Source organism: Haplochromis burtoni, unplaced genomic scaffold (genome assembly GCF_018398535.1).
Source record: "Haplochromis burtoni strain Fernald_Lab_line unplaced genomic scaffold, NCSU_Asbu1 Contig_177, whole genome shotgun sequence".
Lineage (NCBI taxonomy): Eukaryota > Metazoa > Chordata > Actinopteri > Cichliformes > Cichlidae > Haplochromis > Haplochromis burtoni.
The window spans coordinates 278,037-300,557 of record NW_024582538.1 but is presented as its reverse complement, the minus strand read 5'-3'; positions in this window follow the sequence as shown (position 1 = coordinate 300,557).

The following is a 22,521-nucleotide window of genomic DNA, read 5'->3' as shown; positions in this document are numbered from 1 at the left end:
TATATCTATGCCACAGGGTCCTTCCCACTTTTGTGGTTTTTGGTTTGGAAAAAGGCAGAAGCACCCCGGAGTTTGAAAGCAGTTATGTAAAAAAAAAAGATGGCTTAGCAGCGACTGTAAATTAAGAAGATAAAGAAGAAAAGAAGGGTAACGATGAATTGAATCTACTGTGCAATCTGCAGTGAAAATATTTAATGTGGTTGTTAACTAGATCTCTGGGGAGATGCATAGAGTGAGTCAGCAAGTAATGAAACAGGGGAGGTCTGAAAATAACAGAATAGCAAGAGAAATTGTCCCAATATAGCAGAAGTGAAAATGGAAAAGTTTAGTACATCCAGTACGTCACGATCTGCAGCTCTGCAGAAAGTTTGATGAGTGCTAAAACGTTTCATGGAAGAAGATGTGGAATAAAGTGAGAAATGTTTGCAAAATGGTTCTGAAAATGAAAAGCACATCCCTAGTTCATCAGGGCTGCGAAGCTTTAAGGGGAGGGTTTGTCAGAGGTTGTGTCTCGATGCTATCTGACAACAGAGAAAGGCTGAAGCCACACTGCCAAGTCTGGGCCTTATAAGTGAGTTACGGAAAAGGCAGACGATGTAAAAGATATTTGTGCAAACAGACGTATGTAGAGGAGTAATCTTAGCTTCAGGGATGTGTTAAATAAATCCAGTACACCCAAAAAGTTATTCCATTTAAAAGCCATTGCCATAGTAACAATGACAAATGCAGATTTTAACCCCTTAACAACTAGTGTATCATATTTCATACATGAGTATTTGAGTCTTCTACATCACCAGTGTGGACCTTTAAAACCTAAATAATTAGCAAAATATATCATTTGAAACCAATAAATTGGAAAAAAGGCACAAAAAAGAAAGGAAATATATGCAAATTAAAACTCATATATACAAAATGATATTTAATTTATTAAAAAAAACACCAGAAGATTCAATAAACACTCAATTTTCAACAAACTGGGGCAAAATAAATAAGATAAAATACATTTCTGTTATGTTTCGGTCTGCAGGTAGAGGTGCTCATTCTGAGAGCAGATTGGTCCTCATCAGGACGTATTAACAAAAACATGTTCTGGCTAGTGTCTATTGAAGCAACTGTGGTGTAGCATGAAATAATAAAACCCTGCAAGTCGTAAAGCGAGCCAACCTTACTGTACACCTTTGTGTTTGCAGAATAACTGTTATAACAAATTATTTTCTTATTATGCGTCAATGTCTGTAGCTCCGTAATGCTTGTAACTTAAACTTAAAATACAAAAAAAAAAATGTTTCAATGGTATTTTCTCTTTGTTTTCAAAGGGCAGGGCACGAGGGCAGCCTAATATGCTGTTAATTCTGTTATATGCTCAGGTGACATGAAGCCTTTTGATGTGAGGAAGAAGCACAGATTCAGTCTGAGCTGCAGGCTGCCTGAAGAACACAGCTTCATGTTGTGCATCTATTAAAGGCGAGGCCACTGAAATGTGACACTGGTATTTTGTGCGGTTTATTCGTTGATCGTGTTTTAGCATTTAATTTGTGTAGTTTGGGTCAAAAGTAGAAAAAAAATCAAGCAACAAATCATCAAAGTGGTGCTTATGGGTTGAACTAGGTGTGAATAATTGTGAATTCATTTCGAGTGCTAAGCAGCAGGAAGTGTGGTTCGAAGTTGGTGCTTGATTGATTGTTTGAAAAGGAAAGAAGGCTGCAGCAGTTAGAGGCTTGTGTGACAAAGCAGAGAGCAGAGTGTTAGACGGATCTTTCCTCCCATGAAGAGAGAAAAATTGACAAGGCTCAGAGTCCAGGTTCCTTGTGGTGAGGACAGAGCGTCATGGAAACATTAGGAAAGTAAGAAAGATTACAGATGGAAAATATGATGGTCTAGAATTTCCTGATATTAGCAACGTTAAAGGAGAAAATTCATTGGAAACTATTGGAGGGGATTTGCATAAGGACTTACCCGTGTCTGGGTGATGAAGGAGAACAGGATGGCAAATTAAGTCTGCATATGTACAATGTTATAATTCAAAAAGACTCAGCTCAGAGGCAAATTACAGCCGACTGGTCTACAGAGAATACCGTATAATAAAAGGTCTTCACATAGTCTAACTGCAGTGATTTCATTTGCAGACATTTATTGCATCACAAGCAGGAGTAAAATAAAATAATGTTCCCCAGTACAGCACTCCATTTATGACCTCACTAATACACACTATTGTTTAAAAATCTGAACATTATAAACCGTGTTAAGACAACATTTGTGAATGTGCTATTGTACTGACTATATTGCTCAGGTTTTCCTAATAATGTACAGCGCTTTACAAAAGTCTCAATATTTGCTATGACCACTTTTTTTTTCTTTAACACCTTTGAACTTGAACTCTCTTGTTATTTCTTTAAATAGTCTTCAGGAATAGTTCAGCAGGCTTCTTGAACGGCATCCAACGCTCTTTTTTTTGGATGCTGGCTGCCTTTTGTTCTGTTCTCTTTCAAGATGATCCCACACTGCTTCAATAATGTTGAAATTAGGACTCTGTGGAGGCCAATCCATGACTGATAGTACTCCACTGTGTGTTTTTCTACCCAGGTATGCTTGTACTGCACTGGCAGTTTGTTTGAGATCATTGTCATGGTAAAAAATTAAGCCACTGCCAATCAGATGTTTCCTAATTCCATCAGTTTTGGCAAGCTCTCCAACACCACTGGCTGAAACGCAGTTCTCAACCATGACCACGAGTCTCCACCATGTTTACAGATGGCTGTAGACCAGGGATGTCAAACTCATTTTACATCGTGGGCCACATACAGCTCACTTTGTTTTCAAATGGGCCAGAATGGAGAAAAGCAACAGAAGAAAAAAGAAGTGCGCTTTTAGCGGCATGTCTCAGTTTTTATACAAGACAAAGAAATGCTACTTAGTTAATGACAGAGATCTGTTGGCACAACTCGTTGGACTTTAAAAAATCGCAAATTGTAAATTACAGAAAAAGTTCTGGCAGCTCATTACCCAGACTGTCCTGTTATTATAAAGCAGAACGTTTGTATGTTTGTACATATTGTAGAAAAAGTCAGATTTTTATAGTAGATCGTAAAATCAAAACAAACAAACAGATAAGGAACTTTTCTCTCATTTAATTGATTATCTGTTACTTGATTACTCTTGTGTAGTATGAAAGGTTGTATGTGTGACTCTAAAGACATCCAGTGGGCCAATTCTGGCTCCCGGACCTCTCTTTTGACCTCCTCCTGTACATATTTATGACAATTTCAATTTAAAAAAAAAAAAATTGCATTAATTATTTGATCAGAGCTGTTGTCAACACCCTACCACTGAGAACAGTAGATGTTTCAGCTTCAGGTCCAGATGCATGTCTCAGGTCTTTGCTGGATATTTCCCTCTTACATGACTTAGATTAGATTACTTAGATTTTTTTTAGGTTTGCCACTTATTCTTTTCTCCTCCACTTGTCCAACTTCCTCAATGTTTTTCTTTTTAAGTAGACACTGCACACAATGCTGAGATATACCAAGATTTTGGCTAATAATTCTGTGCAAGTCATCTTATTGGTGCAAAAATTCTATTTTCATGTCAAATTGTGTAATTTTCAAAACCGGTTCATTCCTTGAGTCAGATGCCTTTTTTATGCTTAGATAATTTATATGCCAATTTTTAGTGTCTTAATAAACAAAAAAAACATTCCTCTGAAAATGGTCAGGTGTAAAGACTGCACCCGCTGCCTAAAGAGAAAACTACTGCTCATGGCCACTCTTTGGAAGCAAAATATAAAGACATGAGGGTTAGCTCTAGACTGCACGGTACTGTATATTGTATTATACTATACATAACTAGAACTATACATTTACAGGATCTTAAGTTTACACACAAATCATGGCTTTAAAACTTAAAGTACTGATCTCTTTTTGCAGAAATATTTGCACAAAATCACTCATATAGTGCTAAGTGTTTAATATAATTAATATATCCAACTTTTACAAAGGTGGATACATGTTTAAGATTTTTTGTGTGTGCCTTAAACATTATATTACTTTTTTGATTGATTTTATTCAGATAGTACTGCATTTGTTTTCTTACCTTTTAGCCTGTCTTCGTTCCACTGTGGTGTGAATTTCCCATGTCACAGTAGAAAGATGTGGCGGAGTGAGCTGACAGATGTTTTCTGTTTGTACAGACATACAGCTGATCTGGCACTGAGACAACTGTTGTAAAAACAGTATAAGTTTACAGATAGTTGTGGACATTGGAGCTATAGTAAACGCAGGCAACGCTTTTTTTCCGAAGCGCTGATAAATTTGCTGTGATCACATCGAGCCTCATTAAAACAAGTAAGTTTGGTCTCCACGTTTTCTGCCCACTAAAACCTATTCAGCATATGTATCCCATCCTCATGACTGATTCCACTTGCTCAGCACTTCTCTGTGCTGTTCCCACACATCTTGGGCTTTCAGTTGACAGATCTAATTAGAGACAAGGTTCAGGCTCAAACTTCTATTGAAGTAGGATGCAAGGAATCTGCTCGCTAATACTTTTGGCTCCTGCTGCTTTTGTAATAACTCAGATCATGATGTTCTCAGTCATTTTCCTCTGGGTGATCTTGTGTCATTCGATGCATGTAAAAGCATAACAATGCACTCTAAAGTGTTGCGGGATTCTGCCACTCCTGGCTCAGTGGGAGTAAGATATATTCTGCATGCTAATGTCACTTAAACCATGAGAAACGTTACCTTCACAGAGGAGAGGACGTTAGTGATTTCTGAGATTACAGCCATGGGTGTTGGTGGCTTGATAGATTGTCTAAACAAGCAAACTAAGTCATGCATCACACCAGCTCGAGGCATCTCTCACTCAAACATGGAGCTGTGATAGCTGGAACTTGTTGGATAACAGACTTGTTGTACGATATTGCATGCAGAGTTCTTGATGTGGGCCTCAGCTTTGCGGAAATGCCCTACTTCATTACAGGAGCTTCCTGAGTTCAGGCTATTTTAAAAGACATCTTCTTATAGAACAATAAAACAATAAGACCTCATGTAGTGTGTCTGGAAAACTTACTTACATGTGGGTTTGCCCGCTCTGAAGGGAATTTACAGGATCTTGAATTTTAAAAAAAAGCAAACAACTAAACAATAACTCTTCCCAATTCCAGCTTCGCGTTTGTTGGACGAAACACACATTGTTCGATTCAGGCTACCGACAAAATCCACAAATAACATCTGGCCTGTTTGCCAAGAAAACTGTGATTATGGAATCTCTACAGATGGCTCTTGTCACGAAAGGGTGAAGAATGGATTACTTTTAATCACAGTCTGCGTTGATGTCAGATAAACGTAATTGTTTTTTCCACATGCGCAGTGCCTTAGTATATAAAAGCAGAGGCGTTCGCCTTATTATCTTTATGACCAGTCAACTGTATTTTCTTTCCTCTTGCTTTTATTGGTGAGATGAATCAAAGGCATGGCCACGATGAACGATGTGTCAACCATTACAGCCCACCTTTGTGGTGTATGAATCCAGCACTGCTAATTACTGCACCTCTAATAAAAAAGTACATTGTAACGTTTACATCTAAAACTAGTCAAATTAACCAACCTTTGAATTGCTGAAAAGTACAAAAATAAATAAAAATCTGAATATATTAGGTGATGCTAGCAGCTCATTAGCAACTGCCATCTTTTTGGTGACCCCTGACCTTTTATGGGGTCAAGATTTTAATTTGTCAGACATTTTGATTAATGACCAACTGCATGGTGTTACATACAAGTTTATCAGTTCGCCATCTTAACTAGCTTAATTTTTTCGACGCTACTTTTTTCCCACTTTTTTATGACACCACCCTCTAGTGGTGCAATATGGTATATAACATTACAGGACAGAAATCTACAACTACTGTTTTTGTTCAGTTATTTTGCCTGATTTGCTGAAGTATGGCACATATTCTGATAACCTCAGATATTCTAACAAACTTTTATGTTAACTTCATGCAGCTGTTCCTCAGACATGCAAATATTTGACTCACAAGCATTGAAACAAGGAAAAATTGTGAAAGGCACGACAGATAACATTATTCCATTTACACCGTGACCTCAAAGCAAAGGAAAAACAAGGCCGTGACGGGAGCAGCAATACTGAGACGCAGCCAAGGGCGTCACTGTTTGAGTGTTAGACACACTGACAATACATCAGAGCTTCAGTGTGACAGTGTTTAGAGTCTGTTATTAGTGAATGGAGCGAACGGCAGAGTCGGGTTTATGGCAGTCACAGACTAACCACCACACATGCACCTGCCGCGCCATCAGAATAAATGATCAGTAATTCTTTCTTTGCCCATATTTAGGTAGTGCTCTTCTAATAATGTGCAGCCAAAAACAAATCCTTCACACTGATATTTGCAACGTGACTGAAAATGGGACTGAAAAAATATTTACTTCTTTTCTTTTTCCTCTCTTTGTTTGATATAACTGGGTTGATATTTTATGTTCGTTGCCTCAAACAGCCTCAGAAATGAAACACCAGGATTTGGTGGCATTGGGTAAAGCCGGTGTTTCTTTTAAATTATTCAAAATACCTCGGACACAGACTTGTGCAAGAAAACTGTGCTGAGACTACTGGCACTGAGACGTACGTGAGGGAGGATAATTACAGCTCTTTGAACAACTGGTAAGTCCCCTTTCTCGGACCATTACCTCCAAATACACCAGTTGGCCGGTGGCCTTTGGACTGTTTGTTATCCTCTGTGTGTTTGTGTATTGGTGTATCTTGGAGGTTTTGGAGTCTATAATATGGCTTCATGGGACAAAAAAAATACCCTAAAAATAGAAAACAAAAACTACATCATTGGATTTAATACCTAATAGCTTCTCATTTCTAATGTAAATGTAGTATAAATGAAAGATTACTCTTTCTACCAGCCAGCAATCATCAGTAGAGCTGACGTGCTCGTGTCTCGTGAACGTGTCTGTGCATTTTTAAACTTTTAGGTGTTTGTGCTGCTTCCGCTTTTAAGTGCAAAGCGGAAGGTTCAAGTTCATTGGTTTCTTAAACGACAAATTACACCAACCTGTCGGGAAAAACAAGTTTATTATAGTTCAAACAACAAAATCTATTCACTGAGCCGTTTTCTTAACTGCTTATCTGATTTAGGGTCATGGGGAACAGCAATATCAATACAGAAATGCAATACTAAGCGAACACGAAATGTACACAGCAACAATGTAAACAAATCCATAATCTAATGCAATCAAAATAAACACTGAGGTGGATATAATAAACCGCAAAGCTTCGAGGGATACTATCAACGTTCTAAGAACTTCACAGAATCTTCTGATCGGGTTGAGAAACTTTTAAAAATTATTGCGTCGTCTCTTTTGACTTTATATGCTTGCAACTAAAAAATAGGAAGCTTCTGAGAATTTAAAGGAGATATAAATCATACAGGCTTGCTTTTATTATCTTTTGAAGGTTACATATGCTGTCTAAAAATTCTTTTTCCATAGTCATTAAGTGAGCATCCAGTTTTGCTTATTTAAAGTGTGTTGTGGTTTTACATTTGCAGCAGCCCAATCAGGACTGCTTTTGTTTTTTATATATATTTTTGAATCTTGGCCTTTATGTATAGAGGCCAAATGTTTAAATATTGTATTATTGCTATTTTTAATTTACCTCAGACTACATTTCCACTCATGCTTATTTCTCTCCTTTTGCTATGGTCACCCAGCTCTCACCTTCTCACCCTCTGTATCGTCCTTGTACAGTCACCAAAAGGTAAATGCAACGGTGAAACAGAGTCTACAGCATAGAAACTGGGGGGAAAAACCATTAGAAGACAATGTTATTTTTAGGAGGGGTTCAGATGAAATTTAGGTGTGCTTGAGCACCCCCCAAAAAGGGTCTAAGCTTACCAATGGCTAATGTTAATGTGTGCACAAGGGAGTTAATGTAGTTACAGAAGTTTTACTGACCTCTTGAAATTGTATAGAGCAGGGACAAAGCTTCCTGGTTTGAAAAACTTAGTCAATGCACAAGTTTCTTAAACCTGCATTCTTTGAAAGCTACCAAAGTGTGTGTCAGTCACTCAGTTTGGCTCATACTGAATAAGAAAATTAAGTCTGTTTTGGAAATCATACTAAATTCCAAAATGGAGCTTTATTGGTTTTATGAAACCACAAGCGGTTGACTAATGAGCAGTCATTAGCGAATGAGCAGTTTGACAGAAAGCGCCACCGAAACAAGAGGGCAATGGTGTCAATGCTCATCCCGAGACTTCAAAATAAATATCTGACAGCAAAGTGTTTAAATATTCCCAAGAAGAGACAGCTAAGTTAATTTTACTGATATTACATTTACACTGAGAGTTATATAACTTTCTCAAAGAGCCACAAGTTTCTTAGTGCACCCTCTATCCATCCAAGCTTCATGGTTCAGCAGTCATATGAGCGTAACAAAGTTATTGTTAGACAGTGGGAAGCAATCATGAAAGTGAACTTTTTCTCATCATCCTGCCCAACACCAAAGAGAATAGAATCAGAGGTTAATAATCCCATTTAATTGAAACAAAACATAATCCTCTTACCAAATGAAAGCTATTATTAGCTTATCAGTAAGTACTCTATCACCCCATTAAGAGCAAGACTGAGGATCATGCTTAGCCTGCATTAGTGTCAGAGTTTGTCTTCAGTTTGAGCAGCCGAGGGTCTATTATGCCCATAATTTTCAGATCATTTTCCCTTCATTATCTTCTATTCGAAAAGAGAAAATCCAGAGCAGAATGGAGTCGAGCAAAAGCCAACTCAAACATCAACAGCACTGCTGGAATTAACTCATAAGGCTTTAAAACACTGATATGTCTGCATTGTTTAATGTGTACCCTCAGATGCAATTAGACTCCCTAACTTTAAAGAACCAAGAGTGAGTATCCTTGTAACAAAAACCTGCAATTGATGTTTTTCTCTAAAATGTAAAGAATTACAATTCATAGCTTTTCTCAGTCTTAACAAAGTGGTTTGGAAATTGTTTTTGGTGGCGAGAAAGCAAGGACAACTTGGATCTTTGATTGCTTTATAAATAGATGCATGTCAGGGTCCCATACTTTGCATGATACCTGGTTCATCTGCCTCAGTAGGACACCTGCCTCTTAGCAAGTTGATGTCCTTATTGTCCCTTTACATAGCAATTCATCATGTTTTCAATTAACTGTCAGTATTTTTCACACAGCGGCTATTGACCTTTAGCCAAAAACAAACCCCTATCCCATTAAATTACTAGATTAATGTTGTTTATCAAGCTTCCTGCTCTTGCACAGGGCTTAAGCAGCTAATAGATGAGGCAGGTTTAATGTTTTCATTCTGGATGCTTTTCTTTAATGTGTAGCCCCACAAAATATCATTAGCATGTGGTACCTAGCCCCAGAAGGACATTTTTAGTCACTGTTGAAGGTGATAAGCTAATTAGCCAGATGACAAATGCCAGATGCTAAATGAAAGAAAAGGACATCATGGTACAGTTTGTGGTTACAACCCCATGGCATGACCCGACAATCATTGCTTTTTATTCTCATTCTAGCTTAGCTAGCTCTATGAACAGCACAGGCAGCCAACCTGACAAGCATTTGGTTCACTAAATTCACAAATCAAATCAACTAATTTAAGCATAAACAACATATTTTAAATCGCATAATGAACTGATATGTGTAACAATACGATGTAATACAATACAATGTGTGTGTGCATACAATCACGCACACATAATATGCTCATAGAGGAATGTAGCCACAGTTACAAAGCTATCTGTAACGGATGACATTGTATGCAAAACAGGAGAAACATTTTCTCGACATGCAGAAGTAGATCAATGAATTCATCACTCACCAGGACAGTTGCGGTAACTGACTCTAAGAGCAGATAAACTCAACACATTTCCATTTGTTCTGCCATTTTTTGAATAAGATCATGCTTTTAAACTAGCTGCACAAGCTGAAGAATGACTTTTTTGGTTCCAAAGACACATATGGGGATTAATTCCCAAAGTATGACTCGAATAGGACCATATGCTCCAAAATCAGTGTCCTCCTCAGCCATCCTGCTGTGTTTGCACAAAGCTGTCGGTTTGTTAACATGTGCTTACCTGTTGCTGCAATAACTTACCGGCAATATTGGTGTTCAAGTTTTTCATTATCAAATTTTAGGATTTAGTTTTACTTGGTTGTAAAAGTATGTTAGTAAAATTCAGCTGAGGGGACACAGCAACCTTTATGGACAGGCCTGGACCCCTGGGGCCCATCTTAGTGCTGACACTGGCAAGCTCCAAGCCACTCTGAGAGCCTTCTGTGTAGTAGCAAGCACTGCTTGCTTTACCTTGAGCTTCATCTAAAAACACAACACGTTCCTCTGTGGAGCTTTCCAGTTCTATGCATCCACTTTGGACATTTCATTTTAGCAATTAAGGTGCTTCTTGTTGAAGGACAGAACTGGGTACTATGCATCAATTCAGACCAAACAAGGAAGTCCACCATTTTTATTTCTAAATCCATTATGCCCTCTTATTGTGCCCACACAGGGACATGTCTTTACTAATTTGTTCCAGTTCTTTATAATCAGGAGCACAAAGGAGACTACTAGGGAATAGGGAGTGGATACTTTAGACCAGCGGTCCCCAACCTTTTTTGCACCATGGACCAGTTTATGCCCGACAATATTTTCACGGACTGGCCTTTAAGGTGTCGCGGATAAATACAACAAAATAAAACTAGTACCGGTACCGAAAAAAAAAAGATTTATTCATAACACATGTGAAAAGACCCAGGAAAACCGAGTTAACGATAAAAACGATAACAAAATAACGCTGAAAACCGATAAAAACCCTGAAAACCATACATTTCACACCTGAGCCTCAACTCTCACGGCCCGGTACCAAACGACTCACGGACCGGTACCGGTCCGAGGCCCGGGGTTGGGAACAGCTGCTTTAGACTTCTCAAGACTTGCCTCAACGCTGTACATACAATTAACCAGGAATGTTATTGTGAAAGTTATTGAGCTATTTTGTGACTTACAGATGAATGACTAATTCTGACACATTACAGTTGCTTATTAGAGTAAACATTAAGTGGTATGACATTATGAACAATTAAAAAACAAACAAAAAACCTGCTTACCCTCTTTATGGGTACCAAGCACTTCAGCATAACCAAGTGTTACAATTTTGCCCTGATACAGCCACACCAAAAAGGAAATACTGCTGACAGATTAATTTATTATCTTTTTTTACTCTTTTGGTGCTATGACCCCACATCCAATAATGTAAAAAAGGAAATACTGTTAATTCTAAGGTTTGATCAGGTCATGATAAAAAATGAAGTTCTTATCAGGTCTCAAAATCTGGTAAATAAAACCTCAGATAAACAACACATGACTTATTACACTTTGCCATTATTTATTTAACAAACACTGAGCAAAAATGCAGTAGCAGTGTGTGGGAAAACCAAGTACACCCAATGGTTCAATAACTCAGGAACTTTTTTGCAGGTTTTTGTACAGTCTGTCCTTGGGATGGATTTACTGGGCTGTCCAGTCCTGGGAAGATCGGCAGCTGCCGTTAATGTTTTCCACTCATAAAAAATTGTTCACAGAATAGAATGATGACCACAGACTGTTTAGAAACTTTTCTTTCCTCATTGGCATGATGATTGTCAGTTAATCAGGTGCATTTGATTAGCAGCGCCTGGCTGAACCTTGCCCTCTTCATAACGGTGCACTTAGACGTTCACACGCTGCTTTTACTTTTTGGCTCATTATTTTTCTAACTAAATAAATAAATAACAACACAGTGTAATATTTCATATTTTTTGTTTATGTGAGATTGCATTTACTGAAATTTAGAACCCACTAAGGACCAGATTATGTTTCATTATGTCCTCATACATAACACTTTCGAATTTACAAATGGTGGTGTCTCTTTTTACCATGACTGTATAAGCAGGCTACACCACATGCTTACCCCTGTTGATGAGCTCCCGATGGATATACTTGTTTTTCTTTACCGATTCTTCCAGCTTGCATGGAACACAGAGAGTAACTGGATCCAATTTAATTTGTTAGGTTTGGATAAGACAGGAAGTCAGCTATTTACAAACTATGCTTAGCATGATGGAGCTTCAACTGAAATAATTGCCAATAAGCCACGTATAACTAATTTAGAAACAAGACAAGCTCAAATAAGGAAATTATAGATGGCAATGAGGAAAAGACAGAGCTTTAAATCAATTTCATTTATAATAGCATAGCTTACTGCATTCATCTCAGTGTTTGGGACAGTGTTTCATTAGATCAGTGTTTTCCCATTTTAACCTGGATGCACTTGGGGCCCAGTTTCATGCATAGGTGTCACTTCTATTATGATAACTTTCCTCATATTTTCAACTAATTATATCATGGAGGATGTCCTGTGGGAAAGTAGAAAATAGATTTCTTCCTAATGATTTCATAAAACATCTTTATCTTGAATCTGATTTAGGGGCTAATAAGCTAAAATTAGTCACAGTAAAGCAGCATACTATGCCTTGAATAAGATTACACATTAATATTATTATTATTGTGTGACAATGAATGTCTCTGATATACAGATCTGGACCAGGGCATCAATGAGCTCCTGGATCTGCTAAGCTCTGAAATGCAACCTGGCAGCATTGGAATCATTAACTCATCAATTCCTTCATCCTCTGGGAACTGCCTGCATACTCTCACCCAGGGGACCAGGCATTGCCATGCACCAAGAGAAACCCAGGACCCTGTAGAGGTCTGTGTGTCCCTCCATGGATATGCCTCCTCAGAACCAACCCTCCACCAAACCAGTCAAGCTGAACCATATTACAGGCAGCATAATGTTCTCCACAGCTTCTGCAGACCATTTCACATCTGTCACTCAGGCTTATCAGACTCCTGGGCAGTGAACACAGGGCCCTGTAGAGGACACTGGGCCCTCAGGTTCAGAGTTCATATTGTAGCTTTGGCAGTGGCCATCCTTTTCCTCTGTGCACAAAGGAACAAATACTTGTCATGCTGTTGGGTTAAGGACCTTCTACGGCAGCTCTCCTAGAGGAACAGTCTGTCTCTGGGAATCTCGTCCATGCACTTGAGACTGTGCTGAGAGACAGAGCAAACCTTTAGACAATGGGATGTATTGATGTGCCACCTTGGAGCAGTTTGACATCCCGTGTCACCTCTGTAGGGTCACCGCATCGCCTCTCGTTAACAGTAGTGACACTGACCCTAGCCAAATGCAAAACCAGTTGAAAAAAAAGACCCAGAAAACACGAGGACAGAAAAATGACCTCCAGCTGTAAAACCGTTCCTGTTTTTTCCCGTTTTCTGACTTAACGCTTTACTCTGATTAAAAAGTGTTTCTTTAATTTTTTTGAGCTGCATGCATGATATGTATTATCAGGCTAAGCAGGGTCAAAAAGACTTTGACACAGAAAAACAGCAGCATAATTGGGGAATTAGACCACTGAGAGATTTAGAGTTATTAGTCAAAGTGGGACACTGAATCATGTTGCTAAACTATTTAATTTAATTTAAATTAACATAGTTATTACACAATTAGCCCACATTTTTAATTTAATGTTGCACAACTCATCAAAACATCACAATCAGTCTGAAATACCAACACTGTGTAAAAGAACTTAGACACATCATTGTTATTCACCTCAACATTAAACCGAATGTGAGAAATTCTGATGTGCTTTGTGAGTTCCTTATCAACTCATCGTTAACCAAATAAATATTGAAAAGATAGAAGCTGAGTGACTGCTATATTTAGGGCATGACCAGAATTAAATAAACACACACGCACACAGATTGCTTCCTCATATGTATGACAAGGGCCATAACTGGTCATTCATTTTGTGAGGATAGCAGGGCTGAGACATTCCACTCGATCTTGCTAAGATGGATGTGGAGGGCTCAGCTATTGTGCTGAGCCTGTTGGACTGTGCTTAGGTGGAAGTCCGCATACTAATAACTCCAGCATATACGTCTCTGTACACAATCCTGGATGGAAAAGCACATCTTCTTACCTTAAAATATAATTACTTCGACATGTATTGGAAGATTGAAGTGTTTTCATGATAGTTTCGAAGATAGGAAATCAAGCCAACTGCAGCACTAAAATGTGCCCCGTATGTCAGCAGCAATTAACTCTCGGTGTCACTTTTACAGAGTCTCATTGTGGTCAGTGGTGCAATCAGACTGACTGACTGTATTGGCTGTTTTGTTTATAAATCTGGCTTGCAGAATTGGGTTCCCACCTGGGAATGGAAATACTTTCAGGCAAGTGTAATGTGAGGTCCTAATTAGTTCCACAGAGGTTAAGATGCAACACAGTTTGGAGAGCTGATGGCATGATTTCATAAGTGTGTCCAGCTCTGAATGCAAACGCCTATTTTTAGCATTAATAATTTGCCTTTTTACATTCTTAATTCATATTTATTCCCCAGAACTACTTAAAACATATATTCAATATTCAGGAACAACTGCTGTCTACAGTATAACACTAACCAGACGTGATAAAGGCAACTGACAACATCTGTCACATACTCCTCGAGGACTCTGCTCTGTTCTTTCGGAAAGTTTTAACTCACATTAAATAGATAAATTGAACTTTAATGGATGTGAATAAAAAGTGACCCTTCTCGGCTTGTAGATGGTCGATGGAGAAGTATATGCAGAGTTTACAGAGTGAAATGCACTGAGAATAGGAAAAAATATCTCTACCTGCAGACGTCTCTCCTTAGGGGCAAAGGTATATTACAGAACAGAAGTCAGACATTAAATAGCCTTTATTGTCATTCCAGAAAACACACAGTATGCTCGTTCACTACTCTACAATTAAAATGTTACTATCATCTTATACTCAGAGGCAGCTGCGTTAGCTCTACTTTGTGGGAATTACAGAGAAACTCTATTGAAGACAAATGAAGTTAATTTGAAAAAAAGGATTTAATGCTAAGAGACACCAAATGAGAGAGTAAATTACTTTACTTTGCTATGAGCACTTTCTCATTTCTAGACAGGACAGCGCAAAATGAGCTAAACAACATTTAACAGTCAGAGTCCTGTATAAACGAAAACTAAATGAGGCTCTAAATAAATATGAAAAGTGAAGGGATAAGAATATCTCCACAGTCCCAGAAATTCCTCAGATTAATAATGATATCTTTCAAAAAGACTAAATGATGTCTGCTGGGCAGTGGAAGGCGATGCGACTTTAAATTTTATATTGTGTTAGCTGCACTATGGATGACCTGCAACAGTCAAGCTGGGATGCATATAGCAGACAAGAGGAAGGGCAACAGGACTTAAATGAACACCTTGTTAGCTGTAATAAATCTGTGACTAAATCTACACAGACCATCACATGAAGAATAGCACATTCACTTTAATGTATCAGCTTCAAGAGTGTCATATGTGGGAGCCTATGGGTATAAATGGCATCAGTGCCTGCAAAGCATCTGTCTGTCCAGGCAGCACTGAATGCATCATGTTTATGTGGATCTCCCTTGGTCTTACTGCATGATGAAGCAGGTCGACAGAACAGAGAGTACAGTCAATAACACGCGGGGTAACTGTGGACAGCTGTAATCTCATAGCACACAGGATTATGTAGTTGCCCCCCTGTGACAACCCTCTTGCTGATAATAGATTTGACAACATGAACACTGTGTGCTGTCTCCAAGGAACCATTTAATTTACAAGCCATTGAAATGATTACACGCACAATTTTCTGCACATATTAAAGCAGAGCTGATGTTTTTCCTTGCCTTCAATTGCATTATCCTGTTTACAATCCTCTTGACAACTGAAAGTGTGATGCGGCTCTAATAAACACATTTCATTCTCTATCCATTTCATGCTCCAACATAGATCATTCAGTGACACATCGGGGTGGGGGTGGGTGGCTGACAACTGGAGGTTTTTGGAACGAGTTAATAAAATCAACTTAGTCAAAATGTCAGCTGCCCAGAAAAGCAAGAAGCTGTGATTTAGTTTGACTCTTTTCCCTTCAGTCTTTTCTTTGTCTGCCTTCTCTACACCTGTTGGACAACTTCTTACATTATTAACATCAGATTTGCTCATTCAAAGCACAAAACTGACCCGAGTAAAGAAAACTCCACGTTATTGTTGAACTCCTTCGAAATCAGGTAACGTTAACATTCTGTGCGAGTTTGCTGTTTTCTAAGTCTTGCGGCATCCTCATACTGCAGCTTGGAAATGGATCACTCTCGCACCCCCGTCCACTGGCAGCAGTAACAAATAAGATTGTTTGTGGCATATTGGCAGATGAGAAGAAGGCAAATGAAATGCTGCCCCTCGGAAGGACAGATGTGCTTCCTACCACTGCAAAGCTGCTGTGTTCTGTGCTGGCATTGCGGGGATACATCAGTAGTCAGCACATGTCTTACCTCAGGTCTTTATCCCTGAAATAATGTGATAGACAGGGATTACGCAGCTGGAGTATGTATGAAAGGCAAACAATAGCACAGGGTGCACAACTTCTGAGAAAGAATGTCTAAAACAAGTGTTTTTGTCCTGACTTCTACCAACCAAGACCATAAACAGAGTGACATTTTAGTTTTTCGAATCTGAAGCTCATGCACCACATCAATGACATAATTGCACAATTAAACATTTAAGATGAATCACCACAGCTGCTCAGATGCTCTCACTGAATTACCTGTAAATCTCTTCTCTGTCAAAGCGGTGGAAATTTAGCCAGGGCATGTCTCATCATCTCTATTTATCTTGTTGATTTAGAGCTCTTGGAAAAGAGACACAAGGTAGCTTTGCACCTTAAATCACATAACTTGTAGAAATGGAGGCACGAGCCAACACATTCTTACGCTGTAATATTTCATTGGCTCCAGTAAGAAACTTTGGAAATTTTGCGTTTACTGTGTAATGTCATAGACAGGAAATACAGTATAAGACGGCCAGCTATGCGCAGGTACAATAACAGCTAGTTAAGAATAAGAAGAAAGCGTTTTACTGTGAGCTCCAGAACCTTCTGTGCTGTGAAAAACACAAGGCTGGTACCCGGAAAAAGCAATCAAGAGGAAACCTAAGAACAAAGTACACGTGAAGTGATCCGTGAAAAGTGGAAGCTGGCTTTTTGTTTGTGATGACAGATTGTGCTCCCAGTGGTTTCACCTATGTTATCTGTGAATTAATGGGATTTGAAACCGTCACTCTTTAACTGCCTGCATTGTTTACTTTGTTTCATATTATTCATTTACACTGCATATGCTCTGCAATGCATGTTGTTTGCCTTTAGGCTCTTCGGCTGCTGCAGGTTTTCACTTGTTTTCTCCTGCACTCATTTTTCTCTTTTTTACATAAAAAGTCACCAGGATACTACCTTTTCCCAAATGGTGATAACACCAATAATTCCATTTTAATAATTAATGACAAAGTGAAATGTAATCACTTGAGCTTGTTGTAACAGTGTAGCAGATATCAGCTTTTAGTGAGAGTCACAGGGATGCTTTTGTGTTTATGTGATCGCCTTCCTGATTTTGTAAAGCCACTCATCAAAGTAATATTTTCACAAGTGTGAAAAACACCACCATGATAGGAAAAATGGGACAGCGTTAGCCATTAAAAGGAACGGCAAAACTAAAACAATCTTGTGACCTTCATGCACAGGGCTTTAACCCCAAAAAGCATACATTGTTTGTTTGGTGTTTGCAATTTCATGCTCGGTTTCTCTGTGTTTGCTTTTTTTGACCTCTAGTTCAACACAGCCTTTGCATAATATCAGACAATCCTTTAAGAACAAATTCTGACAACCAGGAAAAAGGCAAAACAGAAGTGAAAAAGGACAGAGAAAACCCCAGTGTAGAAGCCCTGACATTGTTTTTTCTTGCTGAGAAACAGTTGTCTGCGTGCCAGGAAAAAAAGGGAGACCTGGAAGGCTTGGATAGAAATGAAATTGTCCAATTCTGGTCTCTATTGAAACTTCTTCCAGTGCCTGCAAACAGCAAACTGAAACTGGGAGTTGTTAAGAGACATTCTCAGGCAAATGTTACAGCAGGCTAATATGATTTGGAAAGTTGTGGCATGATGGTTCAGGGGATGAGCGGATTGTGATAAACTTGATAAACATGAAGCAACAACACCCTTAGAGGAAAACATAGATGGAAAATAGTTATTTGCCTTGACCCACAAATTCACGCTTTATTTATGTATTAGCAATTCAATCAAGGAGCATTTCAACAAGCATTACAGCAGATTATCCAGAGACCTATACTGATTTCTCCATGGCAGCTAGCTGTACTTGACAAATTTATTTTTATTTCTCAGAGTGTCTTGGGTTAAATTACCTATAATTGATGAGAATTTACAGTTTGTGATTGTGTTTTGTCATGTTTTAATTTACTCATTTACTATGTGAAAAGTGCAGTATTTTCTAGAATTGCACCCAGTATCATCTCAAACTTACTGAATCAAATACCAGTATCCAAAGTACGATCTCTTACAGTTTATTAGACTAAACGCTAAAGTTAATGTTTAAGTAAATATTCAGTAACATGTAAGTAAGGAGATAAAGGAAGACATTTTCAGGCATCTCAAGGTGAAGTTTGACTGCATTCAAGTCAGGGCTTTGGTCACACAAGATAAGATGTGGTCTAGTTATTATAAAAGTTGGGAAACTATTGTGTTATAGCAGCCAAAACATAACAAAACAACAATCCAAACAAAAATAGATTCAAAATATTAAACAGCTCAATAAAATAAACATAGAAAAAAGCGAAGAGCTCAATAAATCAAAATCTGAACAAAATAGGAAAAGAAGCCCGATAAACTCATACTAAATGCGGGTGTTGTGGTTTGAAGCAGACAAAAAGACAAAGTGTTGTGCTGCCTATCCAGCAAGTAGTGCATAGGGTGGTTTGCATCCATTCATTATGCATTCAGCCACAGTCATTTGGATGACTTCTGCTGCAGCTGATGGAGGAATGATGGAGGAACTGGATTCAACCAGCAATAGCAATGATGGGACAACAATTCCCTTGGCAGGTAAGATGGACAAATTCCCAGAGCTAGCAGTTCAAAATTCAGGCCACAGACACATTCTTTTAAAATAACATTACTGAGATTAGACCACTTACTTAAAAACTGTAAGCTCAGTGTTAATTCTTACCACTCAGATTAATTTCCCTGTCTGCCAGGAAAAGTCACACTGTGGTTTGGGAAGTGTGAGTGTGGCTCCGTGAAATCAAACTACACTCATTATTCTCTCTGGTTCTTAAACTGCTCACCAGGCTCATCCATCTCACTGTCCAAGGACTTCACATTTCCCATGATGATTGTTGGAACAGATGGTTTATATTTCCTCCTGTTAGCCATTCCCGTGGTCTCCTTGCAGGTTCTCCAGGATTAAAAGCCTCGCTCCGGGGACTAGAACTGCTGGTGTGATCAGCTGGTGAGAATCTCTGTTTTCAGAGTATCAAAAAAAGCAGAGGGTAGACTTGCAACACTTGACAAGACTTGACAAAATAAAAAGCAGCCATTTCTCCACTACACCAAGAAAAGTCAACTTCATGTGATGATGAAGTCATTAATCTGTGTGATCAGGAGGTAGAGCAATTTTTTTCATGTTGGAAGCTGAAACGTCTACCTTTAGCACTCTTAAACATATTTTCATCTTGGTGTACTGTACTGCCATTCAGCCAAACCCTGACCAGACCACCACACAAACACACAAAATGATGCTGCCGCCATCACACCTGAATATTGAGAATATTGTTAATTGACACCAATTTTTGTCCAGACACAAGGTTCAGAATTGATGCCAAAAAGTTCAATCACAGATTCATCAAACCAGAAAACGTCTCAGTTGACCAGATTAGAGATCAGGGCATTGATGGTAATCCTTAAAGAGATTTCTCACATCTCAACCAAGGATTTCTTCAGGTCTCCCAAAGTTATCGTTTGTTACTTGGTCTGTTCTCTTACCAAGGCCCTTCTCCCCCAAATACTTAGTTTGGCAAGAATACAAGCAGTAGCATAAACCCTGTCTATTCCAGATTTCTCCCATTAGAAATGATTTTGGACACATATGCACTGTCAGTTGTTGGATAGGTGAGTAGTGTATCAATGACAAATCTAATGAGCAACAAACAACGGCGTAGAAGTAACTCAAAGAGAATATAAATATATGAATATTTATGTCAATGTGATATTTGCTTTTTTTTAAATGCAAAAGTAGGAATCCCAGTTATAAGTTTATAATCTAATGAACAAGTTTAAAAATTATCCAGATTTTGTTAGATGAGAGTCGTTGATTACTTAAGCTCAGATCTCACTGATATTGCATGGCTGTCATTGGAACCTCAGTTCTCTCTCCAGTTACCCTCCCTTGTTGGTTTTATCTCCCGCTTGGTGAGATAACACAACAGGAATGTGACACAGTAGGTACTGCAGAGCTGCTTTACTTCCATGTATGGCTTCATGTCTACAGTTTTCCAACTTATCTTCACTCTAAACCTGCTCAAATAACTAAAATGTGCTTTGACCTGGGACAACAAAAAAAGGAATATCAAAACAAAATCATTGAATAGTTCATAAGTTGAGTTCACCACAAGACTGAACACAGCTGCGGCACGTCCACACTTTCTACGATGACTGTCAGTACTGGAGGAACATACATGCGCATGTCAGTCTGAACTGCTCCTTCAGCTTACAGTTGTCATGGTGTGAGAGTCAGTGCTCATGCTCGACAGATCATCTTTTCCAAAATGCCTGTGATTGATTCAAAATGATGGGGGTAGGCAATTAATTTTTCCCAAGGGGCCACATCAGAACCAATAATTAATATAAATTTTATTTCTTTATAAAGTGCTACAGGTGGAGCTAAATGTTACAATTAGGCAATGAAAAAGTGAAAATACATGCCAACAGTTTACCACTATTTAATCAACAATCCCCTTTCAGCCCCAGCTTATCTACGTTATCTAAGTTACCTCCCTAGAATTCTCTGCCTGAGTCCCTTTCATTCAGTGCACACTGCCAGGTCTTAATAATCTTCTTTACCCCAGATACAACAAACGATTGTCTGGGCTGTCAAAATTGCCCGCTTTGTTTTTCAACTCCCCATCATGGCTTACTAGTTTTTCTGAGTTTATGGCTAGTCTTATGGTTGATCTTGACTAATCCGTCCCTGAATGTGTGAAGCTTGTTGCTTTTACAGCTTTAATAGCAAAGGTTCAGGTGTCTGTTGCCACTCTGCATCAGTCAAATTCTTGTACTTCTCTGCAACTTTAGTCTCCTAATGGTGATTCAAACTACTGTATGGTGGATATTTATGTTTGAATCCTACTTTACCATTGACCTCACCACTCAGGGACAACCAAAGGGCCGGATGTGGCCTAGAGGCCATACAATGTCCAGATCTGGTCCAGACACTGAGAGATTTAATTTTAGTCCCTTGAAGCACAATCATGTTGTACAAATGGAATTACAGAGCTGTAACCTCTCACATTATAAATAAATATGAAATAGAGTGCTAATCAAGACCTAATAACATCAGGAAGATAATGGAGAACGCCAGCAGTGTGACAAATTTTAGTCATGTTGTGCTGGAGGCAATGGAGATGTGATTGTAAATGCTTTGGCCGCCTGTTTCATTTAATCTCCAATGCTAATTTGATAAAGTGTTTAAAAGATCTTGTGCATCTTTTATCTAAAATGCATGTTGTAACATAGTTAGAAAAGTTATTGCATAAATTAAGTTCATTATCATTTGTTTTCTTTGTTAATGGATTGTGCTACTTCAAATGCACTCTACTATATAATGGCGATCACCTGGATAATGGTAATATTTGATTTTCCACTAGGAATATTCAGTTATTAACCAGTTTGTACTGGTCACAAGAGCACCAATAACTAAGTGCCAAGTTAATTAAGCACTTTAAAGCCTTTGCATGTCTTTTCTGAAAAATGCTGTATAAATGAAGTTCCCTTATTTTATTTTATTTTACTTTATTAGAATTTAACCATCCCCTTAAAATGTAATGATTTTTAGTTGTTTTTGACTGAGGAAAGAATATGTGTTTTCTTATTTTATCCTCCTCGAAGTGGCCACCAAATCATGGGTACACTGTGGTCAGGGTTGAACATGGTCAACAACAATACCCAGGCTGTGCTCAGCTGGTACTAAGGGGCCCAAACGAAACTATTACACCATCACCATCCACCTAGACTGTTAATACAGTAGATGGATCAGTGCTGTTATTTAAGTCAAATTCTGACCCTATCATCTGAATGTTGCAGCAGAAATCAAGCCTCAACAACATTTCCCAATCTTCTAATGTCCATCTTTAGTGAGCATGAATGAATTGTAGCCTATGTTTCCTGTTCTTAGCTGACAGGCGTGCCACCCAGTGTGGTCCTCTGCTGCTGTAGCCTGTCTGCTTCAAGGTTCGAGATATTCTGCATTCGGAGATGCTCTTCTGCA